Genomic DNA, 15914 nt, shown 5'->3' with positions numbered 1-15914 from the left:
TATTTTAGTTAGGTCAGGGTGTGACATGGGGGATGTTTGTGTGTTTTTGTCTCGTATAGGGTGTTTGTATTGTCTAGMTTTTTTTTGTAGATTTCATGGGGTTGTGTTCAGTGTAGGTGTTTATGTAAGTCTATGGTTGCCMAGATTGGTTCTCAATTAGAGACAGCTGTCTATCGTTGTCTCTGATTGGGAGCCATATTTAGGCAGCCATAGTCATTAGGTAGGTTGTGGGTAATTGTCTATGTGATGTTGCATGTTTGCACTCAGTGTTATAGCGGTCATTTTGTATTGTTTGTTAAGTGTTCTTCATTATTAAAAGGAAGAATGTATTCTAATCACGCTGCGCCTTGGTCTCCTCACTACGACGTTTTAAATCACTTTTCTCCCGGGTAACCCGGTATTTCCCTCCAAAAGTGTCWTTCAAAAACATATACTGCAAGTATCTCTGGATTTGATTCGAGCTTTGATCGGGATGAAAATTCAAGCCTGATTCTACCTGAGCCCAACATTAAATACATTGTATGAGCCCAAGCCCCCCAAAAAATAAATGATTATCCAATACATATGACATATGATAGGCTATAGGCTACTGCACATTGCGCACGACAGAAAAGCCCATAGATGTATGTTCTCTTGGGTAAATAAATGAAACAATCTCCAGTAATCTTTTTGAGTGTGGACTGTATTCCTGTACTATATTGTATTATACTTTGTTATATGAACCGAAATTACTCACCTCTTTTAAACCATGAAGCTGTCAGAGAACACGAGATGCTGGTGCAGGACATGCGGCCTACAAAGTTACAATTATAGGCCCCCTGAATTTGATCTTCATTTTGAAATATAACAGAGCCTATTTGACATGCGTATTACCTCCTCTATTGTTGCTTCATTCCTTTCTTACTCTCAACAGTTAAGTGAAATACGTTTCATTGGCCTTGTCTTCATCCTTGTAATGACGTGGTTGAATAATATAGGACTAGACTAAGACGCGGATGGCTTTCACTTCTCTTCACGAAGATTGAATTTGTATTTATTAAGGATCCCCAGTTGCAGCTACTCTTCCTGGGGTCCAGCAACATTAAGGCAGTTATATACAATTATAAATATAACAGGACATTACATTCCGGGAACACTTTACCCAATACATTTAGTGTGTTGCCACTACTCCTATCACATTTTACAATACAACATCCATGTGTACATGTGTGTCCATGTGTACATGTGTCTTATCATGTGTATGTGTGTCTGTGCCTGTGTGTGTGTCTCTCTTCTGTTCCATAATGTGTATTTGTATCGGTTTTTTAAATCTGATTCTACTGCTTGCATCAGTTACCTGATGTGGAATAGAGTTCCTTGTAGTACTGTGCGCCTCCCATAGTCTGTTCTCGACTTGGGGATTGTGAAGAGGTCTTTAGTGGCATGTCTTGTGGGGTATGCATGGGTGTCCGAGCTGTGTGCTAGTAGTTTCAACAGACACTTAGGTGCATTCAGCTAGCCAATACTTCTTACAAAAACAAGTAGTGATGAAGTCAATCTCTCCTCCACTTTGAGCCATGAGAGATTTACTTGCATAACATTAATGTTAGCTGTCCGTGTACATTTAAGGGCCAGCCGTACTGCCCTGTTCTGAGCAAAAATGTTATATTCCGAGGTCCTTCTTTGTGGCACCTGACCACACAACTGAACGAACAGTAGTAAAAATTAGAGCCTGTAAAACCTTGTTGATAGTGTTCATTATGGACAGACTTCTCCCCATCTTAACTACTGTTGTATCAATATGTTTTGACCATGACAGTTTACAGTCCAGGGTTACTCCAAGATGTTTATTCACCTGAACTTGCTTAATTTCCACATTATTCATTACACAATTCTATTGAGGTTTAGTGAATGATTTGTCCCGAATACAATGCTTTTAGTTTTTGAAATATTTAGGACTAACTTATTCCCATTCTGAAACTAACTGCAGCTCTTTGTTAAGTGTTGCAGTCATTTCAGTCGCTGTAGTAGCTGATGTGTATAGTGTTGAGTCATCTGCATACATAGACAAACTGGCTTTACTCAAAGCCAGTGGCATGTTGTTAGTAAAGATTGAAAAAAATAAGGGGCCTAGACAACTGCACTGGGGAATGATGGAGCTGAGTTTGCCTTTTTGCCCAAAATTTCATTTAAGGTGATCCAAAGCTTTTTACTATCATTATTTGTCATTTATCTTTGGTTTATACTGTAGTATAGTTTCTTCTTCTTTTTATTCAGTTTAGTCTCATGATTTGTCAATTTGGTATATGTTTGTGAATCGATTGTGCAGCCAGACTTAATTGCCATTGTCATAACTTCCACCGAAGGTGGCTCCTCTCCCTGTTCGGGCGGCGCTCGGCGGTCGTCGTCACCGGTCTACTAGCTGCCACCGATTCCTTTTTCTTTTCTGTTAGTTTTGTCTTGATTGTTTTCACCTGTTACTTATTTGTCGTTCATGGAGCGTCTGGGGGTCTCGATCAGCCTGACCTCAGGTTTTCACCCCGAGAGCAATGGGCAGGTGGAGAGAGTGAACCAGGATGTGGGTAGGTTTCTGCGGTTGTATTGCCAGGACCGGCCAGGAGAATGGGCGAGGTACGTCCCAAAACTCACTCCGCCACTCCTCCACGAACCTGTCGCCTTTCCAGTGCGTGTTGGGCTACCAGCCGGTCCTGGCACCGTGGCATCAGAGCCAGACCGAGGCTCCTGCGGTGGAGGAGTGAGTGCAGCACTCAAAGGAGACCTGGAGAGCCGTCCAGGAATCGCTAAAACGGGCTGGTGGGCGGCAGAAGGTGAGCGCTGACCGCCACCGCAGTGCGGCCCCCGTGTTCGCACCGGGGGACCGGGTCTGGCTCTCGAACCGACACCTGCCCCTCCGCCTGCCCTGCCGGAAGCTGGGGCCGCGGTGTGTGGGGCCATTTAAAGTCCTGAGGAGGATAAACGAGGTGTGTTATAGGTTACAGTTCCCCCCTTATTACCGTATTAACCCCTCGTTTCATGTGTCTCTCCTCAGGCCGGAGGTACCTCCGCCCCTCTGGACATCGAGGGCCCCCCGGCGTACACYGTACGTTCCATCCTGGACTAGACGCCAGGTGAGGGACCTGCAGTACCTCGTGGATTGGGAGGGGTACGGTCCGGAGGAGAGGTGCTGGGTGCCGGTAGAGGACATCTTGGATCCATCACTGCTGAGTGATTTCCACCGCCTTCATCCGGATCGCCCTGCGCCTCGCCCTCCGGGTCGTCCTCGAGGCCGGTGTCGGCGCGCTGCGGGAGCTGCGCGTCGGGGGGGGGGGGGGGGGGGTTTCTGTCACGACTTCCACCGAAGGTGGCTCCTCTCCCTGTTCGGGCGGCGCTCTGCGGTCGTCGTCACCGGTCTACTAGCTGCCACCGAATCCTTTTTCTTTTCTGTTAGTTTTGTCTTGATTGTTTTCACCTGTTACTTATTTGTTGTTAATTATTGGCCTATCTAATCTTCCAGGGCCCACCTGCTTTTGTGCAGGCTTATTCTACCTGTCAGTGGTGTGATTGTTGTGCGTACGTATTTTGCTGTCTGTTATTTTCCCTGGTTTTGGGGACATACCTGTTTATTGGTATTTTTGCCTGTTTGTTGGCTAGACCCAGCTTAATAAACCGTATGCATTGGAAGCGTTGCTCTCTGCGCCTGACTCCACACCCACCACTCCTAGCTATCCGTGACAGCCATTCCTTTTGCCTCGTCCCTCTCCACCATAACATTTTTTAATTCCTCATCAATCCACAGGGATTTTACCGTTTTTACAGTCCTTTTCGTAATGGGTCCATGCTTATTAGTAACTGGAATAAGTAATTTCATAAATGTATAAAGTGCAGCATCTGGTTGCTCCTCATTACACACCACAGACCCAGTGTTCATAAGCTAAATATAAGGTTAATACTGCATTGAGTTTATTACATGAAAGAGGTAGGCTAGGACATCTATATACAGTGCCTTCAGAAAGATTTTCTACCCATTGATATATTCCACATTTTGTGTTCCATCCTGAATTTAAAAAAAAATCGAATAATCACACCCATTTACACACAATACCTCATAATGACAAAGTGAAAACATTTTTTTTTACATTTTAACAAATGTATTGAAAATGAAATACAAAAATCTCATTTACATAAGTATTCTCACCCCTGAATCAATCATTTGTAGAGGCACCTTTGCCGGCGATTACAGCTTTGAGGCGTCTTGGTTATACAGTGCCTTGCAAAAGTATTCATCCCCCTTGGCGTTTTTTTCTATTTTGTTGCATTTCAACCTGTAATTTAAATAGATTTTTATTTGGATTTCATGTAAATGGACATACACAAAATAGTCCAAATTGTTGAAGTGAAATGTTAAAAATTACTTGTTTCAACAAAACAAAAAAATATTATAAATTAAAAAGTGGAYCGTGCATATGTATTCCCCCCCTTTGCTATGAAGCCCCTAAATAATATCTGGTGCAACCAATTGCCTTCAGAAGTCACATAATTAGTTAGATTGCACACAGGTGGACTTTATTTAAGTGCCACATGATCTGTCACATGATCTCAGTATATATACACCTGTTCTGATAGGCCCATGAGTCTGCAACACCACTAAGCAAGGGGCACCACCAAGCAAGCGGCACTATGAACACCAAGGAGCTCTCCAAACAGGTCAGGGACAAAGTTGTGGAGAAGTACAGATCAAGGCTTGGTTATAAAAAAAATATACAAAACTTTGAACATCCCACGGAGCACCATTAAATCCACTAATAAAAAATGGAAAGAATATGGCACCACAACAAACCTGCCAAGAGAGAGCCGCCCACCAAAACTCATGTACCAGGCAAGGAGAGCATTAACCAGAGAGACAACAAAGAGACCAAAGATAACCCTGAGGGAGCTGCAAAGCTACACAGCGGAGATTGGAGTATCTGTCCATAGGACCCCTTTAAGCCGTACATTCCGCAGAGCTGGGCTTTATGGAAGAGAGGCCAGAAAAAAGCCATTGTTTAAAGAAAAAAATAAGCAAACACGTTTGCTGTTCGCCAAAAGGCATGTGAGAGACTCCCCAAACATATGGAAGAAGGTACTCTGGTCAGATGAGACTAAAATTGAGACGCTACATCTGGCGCAAACCCAACACTTCTCATCACCCCAAGAACACCATCCCCACAGTGAAGCATGGTGGTGGCAGCATCATGCTGTGGGGATATTTTTCATTGGCAGGGACTGGGAAACTGGTCAGAATTGAAGGAATGATGGATGGTGATAAATACAGGGAAATTCTTGAGGAAACCTGTTTCAGTCTTCCAGAGATTTGAGACTGGTACAAAGGTTCACCTTCCAGCAGGACAATGACCCTAAGGATACTGCTAAAGCAATACTCAAGTGGTTTAAGGGGAAACATTTAAATGGTTTGGAATGACCTAGTCAAAGCCCAGACCTCAATCCAAAAGATTGCTGTACACCAGCGGAACCTATCCAACTTGAAGGAGCTGGAGCAGTTTTGCCTTAAAGAACGGGCAAAATTCCCAGTGGCTAGATGTGCAATGCTTGTAGATACATACTCCAAGAGACTTGCAGTTGTAATTGCTGCAAAAGGTGGCTCTACAAAGTATTGCCTTTGGGGGCGTGAATAGTTATGCAAGCTCAACTTCTGTTTTTTTTTGTTTTTTGTCTTATTTCTTGTTTGTTTCACAATAAAAAATATTTTGCATCTTCAAAGTGGTAGGCATGTTGTGTGAATCAAATGATACAACCACCCCAAAAATCCATTTTAATTCCAGGTTGTAAGGCAACAAAATAGGAAAAATGCCAAGGGGGGTGAATACTTTTGCAAGCCACTGTATCTGTATCAGCTTTGCACATCTGGATTTGGGGATTTTCTCATTCTAAAAAACAGAAATACCTTATTTACATAAGTTCCTCTGTGGAGATGGGAGAACCTTCCAGAAGGACAACCATATCTGCAGCACTCCACCAATCAGCTCTTTGTGGTAAAGTGGCCAGACGGATGCCACTCCTCAGTAAAAAGGTACATGTTTTATTGTCTTACATTTTTTATAAATTTGTAAACATTTCTAACAACCTGTTTTTGCTTTGTCATTATGGGGTATTGTGTGTAGATAAGGGTAAAAAAAACGACTTCATCCATTTTAGAATAAGGCTGTAACGTAACAAAATGTGGAAAAAGGCAATACTTTCCGAATGCACTGTGTCAATCTTGAAAAGGATGATCTATTTTAGATGCAATTTGAATGCAATTGATGGAGAGAAAGACAGAGTGCTCGTGTGCACACTGATTTAAAGCAACGATATTCAAGTGATAGTCTATTAAAACCGTGCAGCTGCAATTTAAAAAGAAAATCGTTACTATTAAAAAATAAGGTGACCCCCGAAAGCAAGAAGGAGATGTGTAAATTAGAAGCGCATTCAGAAATATTAGTCCTAATATTAACGTAGCACAGGCTATGGTGCAGAAAATGTACCTGACAAGAAAAAAATTAACCGATGAGACAACTCCATATTAGATACACTGGTTGTCCCCACCCTGCGTGTTGATGATTGATCATGCAGAGAGCAGAGCAGATAAGGCCATAGAGAAGACAGATTTAGACATTGCATATCATTTAATAGTTTCATGTTGTGCTGTTCATAGAATTAATTTCTTATTTACTGGTTTCTCGCACTTATTTATCCCTAAACACAGGGGTCCCACAAGGGTGCGTACTCAGCCTCCTCCTGTCCTCCCTGTTCACCCATGACGGTGTGGCCACGCACGTCTCCAACTCAATCATCAAGTTTGTAGACGACACAACAGTGGTAGGCCTGATTACCAACAACAACGAGACAGCTTTCCGGGAGGAGGTGATTGCCCTGGTGAAGTGGTGACAGGAAAATAACCTTTCCCTCAATGTCAACAAAACAAAGGAGCTGATCGTGAACTTTAAGAGACAGCAAAGGGAGCATGCACCCATCCACATCGACACGGCCACAGTGGAAGTGAAACGCTTCAAGTTGCTCTGCATACACATCACTGACAATCTGAAATGGTCCACCCACACAGACAGTGTGGTGAAGAAGGTGCAACTGCGCCTCTAACCTCAGGAGGCTGAAGATATAAGACCCTCACAAACTTTTACAGATGCACCATTGAGAGCATCCTTTCGGAATGTATCACGACCTGGTACCTCAACTGCACCGTCCGCAACCGCAGGGCTCTCCAGAGGGTGGTGCAGTCTGCTCAACGCATCACCGCATCACCGGTGTCACAGGAAGGCCAACAAGATCGTCAAGGACCTCAGCTACCCGAGCCACGGCCTGTTCACCCTGCTATCATCCAGAAGGTGATCATCCAGCTTCTATCTCAAGGCCATCAGACTGATAAATAGTCACCACTAGCCGGGCCCCGCCCAGTACCCTACCCTGAACATTCATCACTGTCACTAGACGGCTACTGTACCATCCAGTTACTCTACCATGCACCTTAAAGGCTTCTGCCCTATGCAGATGGAACACTGGTCACTTTAAATAATGTTTACACACTGTTTTAGCCACTTCATATGTATATACTGTATTCTAGTCAAGGCCTCTTATTTAACTATTGCTGTACATATACTATTCTTCAGATATACTACATATTCTATACATATACTGTCCATATCGTGTATACACCCCATCCCATCACACACACACACACATACACAGGACAAGTCAAAAGTTTGGACACACCTAAACATTCAAGGGTTTTTCCTTTATTTGTACTATTTTCTACATTGTATAATAATAGTGAAGATTAAAAAAAATATTAAATAACACATATGGAATCATGTAGCAATCAAAAAAGGGTTAAACAAATCAAAATATATTTAATAGCCACCCTTTGCCTTGATGACAGCTTTGCACACTCTTGGCATTCTCTCAACCAGCTTCATGAGGTAGTCACCTGGAATGCATTTCAATTAACAGGTGTACATTGTTAAAAGTTCATTTCTGGAATTTCTTTCCTTCTTAATGTATTTGAGCCAATCAGTTGAGTTGTGACAAAATTGGGGTGGTATACAGAAGATAGCTCTATTTGGTAAAAGACCAAGACCATATTATGGCAAGAACAGGTCAAATAAGCAAAGAGAAACGACAGTCCATCATTACTTTAAGACATGAAGGTCAGTCAATCTGGAAAATAATTTTGAACGTTTCTTCAAGTGCAGTCGCAAAAACCATCAAGCGCTATGATGAAACTGGCTCTCATGAGGACCGCCACAGGAAAGGAAGACCCACATTAGAGTTAACTGCACCTCAGATTGCAGCCCAAATAAATGCTTCACAGAGTTCAAGTAACAGACACATCAACATCAACTGTTCAGAGGAGACTGCATGAATCAGGCCTTCATGGTTGAATTGCTGCAAAGAAACCACTACTAAAGGACACCAATAAGAAGAGACTTGCTTTGGCCATGAAACACGAGAAATGGACATTAGACCGGTGGAAATCTGTCATTTGGTCTGATTATCACGTTTCAGGTAAGACCCAGATGCAGACGGTGTCGAAGTAACAAAAGTCTATTACTAGTACAGGGGCAGGCAAAATGACAGGTCAAGGGCAAGCAGAGGTCAGTAATCCAGATAGGGTGCAAAAGGTACAGAACGGCAGGCAGTCTCAGGGTCAGAGCAGGCAGGGGTCAATAATCCAGTGTGGTGTGGCAAGGTACAGAACGGAAGGCAGACTCAGGGTCAGGGCAGGCAGAATGGTCAAAACCTGGAAAAAATAGAAACGGGAACTAGAACAGACAGGAGCAAGGGGTAAACGCTGGTAGGTTTCACGAAACTGAACAAACTGGCAACGAAGAACACAGGTATAAATACACTTGGGATAATGGGGAAGATTGGTGACACCTGGAGGGGGGTGGAGACAAGCACAAAGACAGGTGAAACAGATCAGGGTGTGACACTGATGAGTCCAAATTTTAGATTTTTGGTTACAACATTCTTGTCTTTGTGAGACGTAGAATAGGTGATGCAGAGGATAAGTTCATTAGTGTTAAATGCACCTCTGATTGCAGCCCAAATAAATGCTTCATAGAGTTCAAGTAACAGACACATCTCAACATCAACTGTTCAGAGCAGACTGCGTGAATCAGGCCTTCATGGTCGAACTGCTGCAAAGAAACCACTACTAAAGGACACCAATAAGAAGAAGAGACTTGCTTGGACCACGAAACACAGGCAATGGACATTAGACCGGTGGAAATCTTTGGTCCAGCCGCCGTGTTGCTGTAAGACGCAGAGTAGGTGAACGGATTATATCCGCATGTGTGGTTCCCACCGTGAAGCCTGGAGAAGGAGGTGGGAAGGTGTGGGGGTGCTTTGCTGGTGACACTGTCTGTGATTTATTTAGAATTCAAGGCACACAACCAGCATGGCTACCACATCCTTCCGCAGCTATACGCCATCCCATCTGGTGGGACTATCATTTGTTTTTCAACAGGCCAATGACCCAACACACCTTCAGGCTGTGTAAGGGCTATTTGACCAAGAAGGAGAGTGATGGAGTGGTGCATCAGATGACCTGGCCTCCACAATCACCCGACTTCAACCCAATTGAGATGGTTTGGGATGAGTTGGACTGCAGAGTGAAGGAAAAACAACCAAAAAGTGCTCAGCATATGTGGAAAGTCCTTCAAAACTGTTGGAAAAGCATTCCAGGTGAAGCTGGTTGAGAGAATGCCAAGAGTGTGCAAAGCTGTAATCAAGGCAAAGGGTGGCTACTTTGAAGAATCTAAAATCTAAAATATATTTCGATTTGTTCAATACTTTTTTGGTTACTACATGATTCCATATGTGTTATTTTATAGTTCTGATGTCTTCACAATTATTCTACAATGTAGGAAATAGTCAAAATAAAGAAAAAAACATGACTGAGCAGGTGTGTCCAAACTTTTGATTGGTACTGTATATTTATACACTCCGGACTCTAACATTGCTCATCCTAATATTTCTTAATTTCATTAATTACTTTTTAAATAAATAAATTGTATTTATAAAGCCCTTTTTACATCAGCAGATGTAAACCGAAACAAAGCCGAAAACCCCAAAAATCAAGCAATGCAGATGTACTGTAGAGGCACAGTGGCTAGGAAAAACTCCCTAGAAAGGCAGGAACCTACAGTAGGAAGAAACCTAGAGAGGAACCAGGCTCAGTGGGGTGGCCAGTCCTTTCTGGCTGTGCCAGGTGGATACTGAGTACATGGCCATTAAGGCCAGATTGTTCTTCAAGATGGGTCAAATAATAATCACAGTGGCAGTAGACGGTGCAACAGGTCAATACCTCAGCAGTAAATGTCAGTTGGCTTTTCATAGCTGAGCATTCAGAGGTCGAGACAGCAGGTGCGGTAGAGAGAGAGTCGAAAACAGCAGGTCCGGGACAAGGTAAGTTGTCCGGTGAAGAGGTCAGGCTTCCATAGCCGCAGGCAGAACAGTTGAAACTGGAGCAGCAGCACGACCAGGTGGACTGGGGACAGCAAGGAGTCATCAGGCCAGGTAGTCCTGAGGCATGATCCTAGGGCTCAGGTCCTCGGGGAGGGGAGGGGAGGGTGCGGGAGAGAGCGAGAAATAGAGGGAGCATACTTAAATCACACAGGACACCAGATAAGACAGGATAATTACACCAGATATAACAGACTGACCCGAGCCCCCTGGCACATTTTGAGTTTATTGAGTTTATTTTATTTTTACAGGGACAGTGCACATTAATCAACGTTTCAGTAAAAGTGCCGGTTTTAGCCAGCCGGCTAATTTTCAACCGCAGTCCCTGGGCAGGTTATTAAAAACAATTACAATACAGACAAGCAATGAGCACACGCAGAGCAACATATGACAAGCAAGACATAGCATACAGACAGAGCAACATAGGACAAGCAAGACACAGCATACAGACAGAGCAACATAGGACAAGCAAGACACAGCATACAGACAGAGCAACAAGACAAGCAAGACACAGCATACAGACAGAGCAACATAGGACAAGCAAGACACAGCATACAGACAGAGCAATATAGAACAAAAAGCAACAAGACAAACTCCATAAAAGCAACAAAGTGTTTCCACACCTCACAAGCTACAGACAACATGGAAAGCGGCAATACACAGCTAGGGATGATGTTCACAAATCTGATTAACCTTTAGCCATGTCTTCATGTTTTTTGTGAAAGTGTGATAGGTGGTGCAGTTATGTGTGTCTGATGGCAGTGTGTTCCAGACATTGGAAGCTCTCACAGAGAAAGCGGATTTACTAAAGGTGCTTTTCCTTAAGGGAACTATACAGTCACCTCTCATGGCAGACCGTGTGAATCTGCTGCAATAGGTTTGGGTTTTCTGTTTAACAGAAATACTGAGTGGAGGGGGAGCCAGGCCATTTAGGATCTTGAATGCAAGACATGCGTCGGTGTATTGCACAAGATTTTCCCAACTCAGGCTTTCTGAGGATGTAACAGTGATGATGGCTATTGGGCTTCCTATCAAGCACGTTGAGAGCCTGTTAATAGACAGACTGAATGGGTTTTAATGTTGTACAGCAAGCTTTGTATTTGTATTTATTAGGGATCCCCATTAGCTGCTGCCAAGGCAGCTCTTCCTGGCGTCCAAACATATGAAAGCACTTACATTACATATAAAACAGTACATCATATAACATTATTACACCACTACATATCTATAATACATAATGTTTAATACCACCATACAATAATATTACATGTGTCTATACATATTTTAAACGGACAGCTCGGGGCATTCAGCATGTCAAAACTTCTTACAAAAACAAGTAGTGATGAAGTCAATCTCTCTTGCACTTTGAGCCATGAGAGATTGACATGCATGTCATTAATGTTAGCTTGCCGTGTGCTTTTAAGCGCCAGCCGTGCTGCTCTGTTCGGAGCCAACTGCAATTTTCCTAAGTCCCTCTTTGTGGCACCTGACCACACAACGGAACAGTAGTCTAGGTGCGACAAAACTAGGGCCTGTAGGACTTGCCTTGTTGATAATGTTGTTAAGAAGGCACAGCAGCGCTTTATTATGGACAGACTTCGCGTCATCTTACCTACTGTTGTATCAATATGTTTTGACCATGACAGTTTACAATCCAGGGTTACTCTAAGCAGTTTAGTCACCTCAACTTGCTCAATTTCCACATTATTCATTATGACATGTAGTTGAGGTTTAGGGATTAGTGAATGATTTGACCCAAACTTATTTCTTGCTACACATTCCGAAACTAACTGCAGCTCTTCGTTAAGTGTTGCAGTCATTTCAGTTGCTGTAGTAGCTGACGTTTATAGTGTTGAGTCTTCCGCATACATAGGCACACTGGCTTTGTACACCACTTTCAGCCAGTGGTATGTCGTTAGTAAAGATTGAAAAAAGTAAGGGGCCTAAACAGCTACCCTGGGGAATTCCTGATTCTACCTGGATTATGTTTGAGAAGCTTCCATTAAAGAACACCTTCTGTGTTCTGTTAGACAAGTAACTCTTTATCCACATTATAGCAGAGGGTGTAAAGCCATAACACCTATGTTTTACCAGCAACAGACTATGATCAATAATGTCAAAAGCTGCACTGAAGTCTGACAGCCCCCACAATCATTATATCATAAATTTCTCTTAGCCAATAATCAGTTATTTGTGTGTTGTGCTTGTTGAGTGTCCTTCCCTATAAGCGTGCTGAAAGTCTGTTGTCAATTTGTTTCCTGTGAAATAGCATTGTATCTGTTCAATCACTATTTTTTTACAGTAGTTTATTAAGGATTGGTAACAGGCTGATTGGTCAGCTATTTGAGCCAGTAAAGGGGGCTTTACTATTCTTGGGTAGCGGAATGACTTTAGCTTCCCTCCAATCCTGAGGGCACACACTTTCTAGTAGGCTTAAATTGAAGATGTGGCAAATACGAGTGGCAATATCCTCCGCTATTATCCTCAGTAATTTTTTCACACCCGCGGCCCAACGATGGTACTGGACCTGAAATGACTGCCCGTTTTTTGGAGTCTTTTAATGCTAAAATCAGTTCTTTAAAATCAATTTTCAGATGTTCCGAGCTAGCCCTCTTGATGTTGTTTGACCCCACATGGACTACGACAGCGTCAGCTCCCGGCATCTGCCGTAGAACAATCGGAAGCAGCCTTGTGATGTCCTGTACTCGTGCTCCTGGGTAGCACRGGGTTTTTGCCTTGGGAACCGAGATGTTTCTCACCATAGAGCTGCCGATGATGACAGCTGGTGTTGTTGAATGGGCCGGTCTCTCAGGCAGCCTTACGTTCTGATGAGGGTGGGACCGCTGAAGATCTGAACCCGAGGTAGAAGCCACCGAAGAGGGAGACAGAACAGAGGATGAAGACGCAGGTACCTCTGGATCCGATCTGGAATGGGAAGCCCCTAAGGAAGAAGGCGCCAGAACCTCTGGATCCAGGGCGGCAAAGTCGTTTCTGGTCTGTGTCAGGTCCGGGCTTAACATCTCCAAGGAGACCCCCGTCGCCAGAGGACGCTTTCTTCAACTTCCACGTCGACTGATGTATCTCCATGGCTGGTTGGTTGGGTCGAGATCAGCTCCGTTCTCCAGGGAAGGGGGAGACCCCTTCGGGGATGGAACCCTGCTGAGCACCGACCAGTTGGCTGTGGAGAGCCGACACGGCGGGGAAACTTCCACCAGACCAGAGCGGCGTCCGACTACTGGGGTGGAAGAAAAATAAAAAGTAGGCGGGCATGGATTCCCCAGTAGCTTTTGTTGGTTTGCTACGTGCTTGTTAAGAATAGCCACTTCGCCCCTTTGTCCTCCGCAAGCAAGCAGTTGCTACATTGAAAGTCAGCACGTTTCACATTGTCTCAGAACAAAACAAAGTAAACACAGCTCCTGCAGCGCTGGAAACGTTCAATAACGATCTCTATTTGAGACATCCGAGCCAGCTCGGCTAGCTGGGCATCCGTGTCTCTCCCCCTATGCGGAATCTGGCAGGATCCCGGGTCAGACAGCAGCGCTCACAGCAACTATGCCCAACAGAACCGCAGGCTCCAAAATAAAATAATATAAAAACAAAATGTCCAAAGAAACACTGTCAACTTGACAAAAATTGGATCTGGATAAGAGCGTCTGCTAAATGACTTAAATGTAAATGTAAATGTAAAAACAATAAACCTTTCGTTCAGCTTTCAACAACAAACGTTGCTCTCAGATGACGAGTGTATTTTAGTCAGACCAGCCTGACTAAAACACACTCGGCTATTGCAGCATAGACAAGCGTGTATTGTTGTGTATTGTTAGATATTACTGCACTGTTGGAGCTAAGAACACAAGCATTTCGCTACACCCGCAATAACATCTGCTAAATATGTGTATGCGACAAATCAAACTTTATTTTATTTTATTTGGGTTGTGGCAGTAAATCTTGGTAACATGGTTCCTGCATTAAACCCTAGTGTGTGTGTACGTGTCTGTATGGGAAGTGTATATTTGTGTGTTAGAGGGGAAAAGCAAGGGAGGGCAGCTGTTGGTCTGTTCGGGTGTAGAAAGCAACCAGACTACCGGTTTGTGTCTGCGGTTGCCGGGGGAAAATAAATAAAAGTCGGGTTGGCCCGGTGCTATGACGACAGCGCCACACTCTGTGTACCAGCTTTATCAATCATTCCTGCATTCCTTACCCTCTTTTTTTTCTCTCTTAGCGGAACACAAATTAGGAAGTGACCGCCACTCTCCCATTTAATTGTTTCCCTTCAAAGCCTCCAGCACCAGTCGCCGCCGCAGTGTGTACACACACACACACACAGACATAGAAACACACACTCACACACCAACACTAGTGATGCGCGGGTTGACTCATAACCCTTGGTTATAGTGCATTTGGAAAGTATTCAGACCCCTTCACCTTTTCCACATTTTGTTACAGCCCTATTCTATTTTTTTTTTTTAAACGTCCATCAATCCCCATAACAAAAAATCAAAAACAGGTTTTCGTTTTTTTAACATTTTTTACAGATACCTTATTTACGTAAGTATTCAGATCCTTTGCTATGACACTAAAAATTGAGCTCAGGTGCATCCTGTTTCCATTGATCATCCTTGAGATATTTCTACAACTTGATTGGAGTCCACCTGTGGTAAATTCAATTYATTGGACATGATTTGGAAAGGCACACACCTGTCTATATAAGGTCCCACAGTTGACAGTGCATGTCAGAGCAAAAACCAAGCCATGACGTCGAAGGAATTGTTCGTAGAGGTCAGAGACAGGATTGTGTTGAGGCACAGATCTGGGGAAGGGTACCAAAAGACTTCTGCAGCATTGAAGGTCCCCAAGAACACAGTGGCCTCCATCATTCTTAAATGGAAGAAGTTTGGAACCACCAAGACTCTTTCTAGAGCTGGCCGCCTGGCCAAACTGAGCATTCTGGGGACAAGGGCCTTAATTAGGGACAGAGCTCCAGAGTTCCTCTGTGGCGATGGGAGAACCTTCCAGAAAGACAACTATCTCTGCAGCACTCCACCAATCAGGTCTTTATGGTAGAGTGGCGAGACGGAATTTGCCAAAAGGCACATAAATGACTCGCAGACCATTTGAAACGAGATTCTCTGGTCTGATAAAACCAAGATTGAACTCTTTGTCCTAAATGCCAAATGTCACGTCTGGAGGAAACCAGGCACCGCTCAGCACCTGGCCAATACCATCCATACAATGAAGACTGGTGGTGGCAGCATCATGCTGTGGGGATGTTTTTCAGTGGCAGGGACTGGGAGACTAGTCAGGATCGAGGGAAAGATTAAAAGAGCAAAGTACAGAGAGATCCTTGATGAAAACCTGCTCAAGAGCACTCAGGACCTCAGACTGAGGCGAAGGTTCACCTTCCAACAGGACAACAA

The 15914-nt window shown here is 43.8% G+C and overlaps 1 pseudogene; it reads right to left on the bottom strand.

Annotated features, from left to right (window-relative positions):
- The window catches only part of LOC111952235 (ankyrin repeat, SAM and basic leucine zipper domain-containing protein 1-like), a 52061-nt pseudogene that overhangs the window by 24188 nt on the left and 11959 nt on the right, over positions 1-15914 (bottom strand).

Source organism: Salvelinus sp. IW2-2015, linkage group LG26 (genome assembly GCF_002910315.2).
Source record: "Salvelinus sp. IW2-2015 linkage group LG26, ASM291031v2, whole genome shotgun sequence".
NCBI lineage: Eukaryota > Metazoa > Chordata > Actinopteri > Salmoniformes > Salmonidae > Salvelinus > Salvelinus sp. IW2-2015.
The sequence above is the reverse complement of the archived record's forward strand: the minus strand, read 5'-3'. Positions and strand labels throughout refer to the sequence as shown.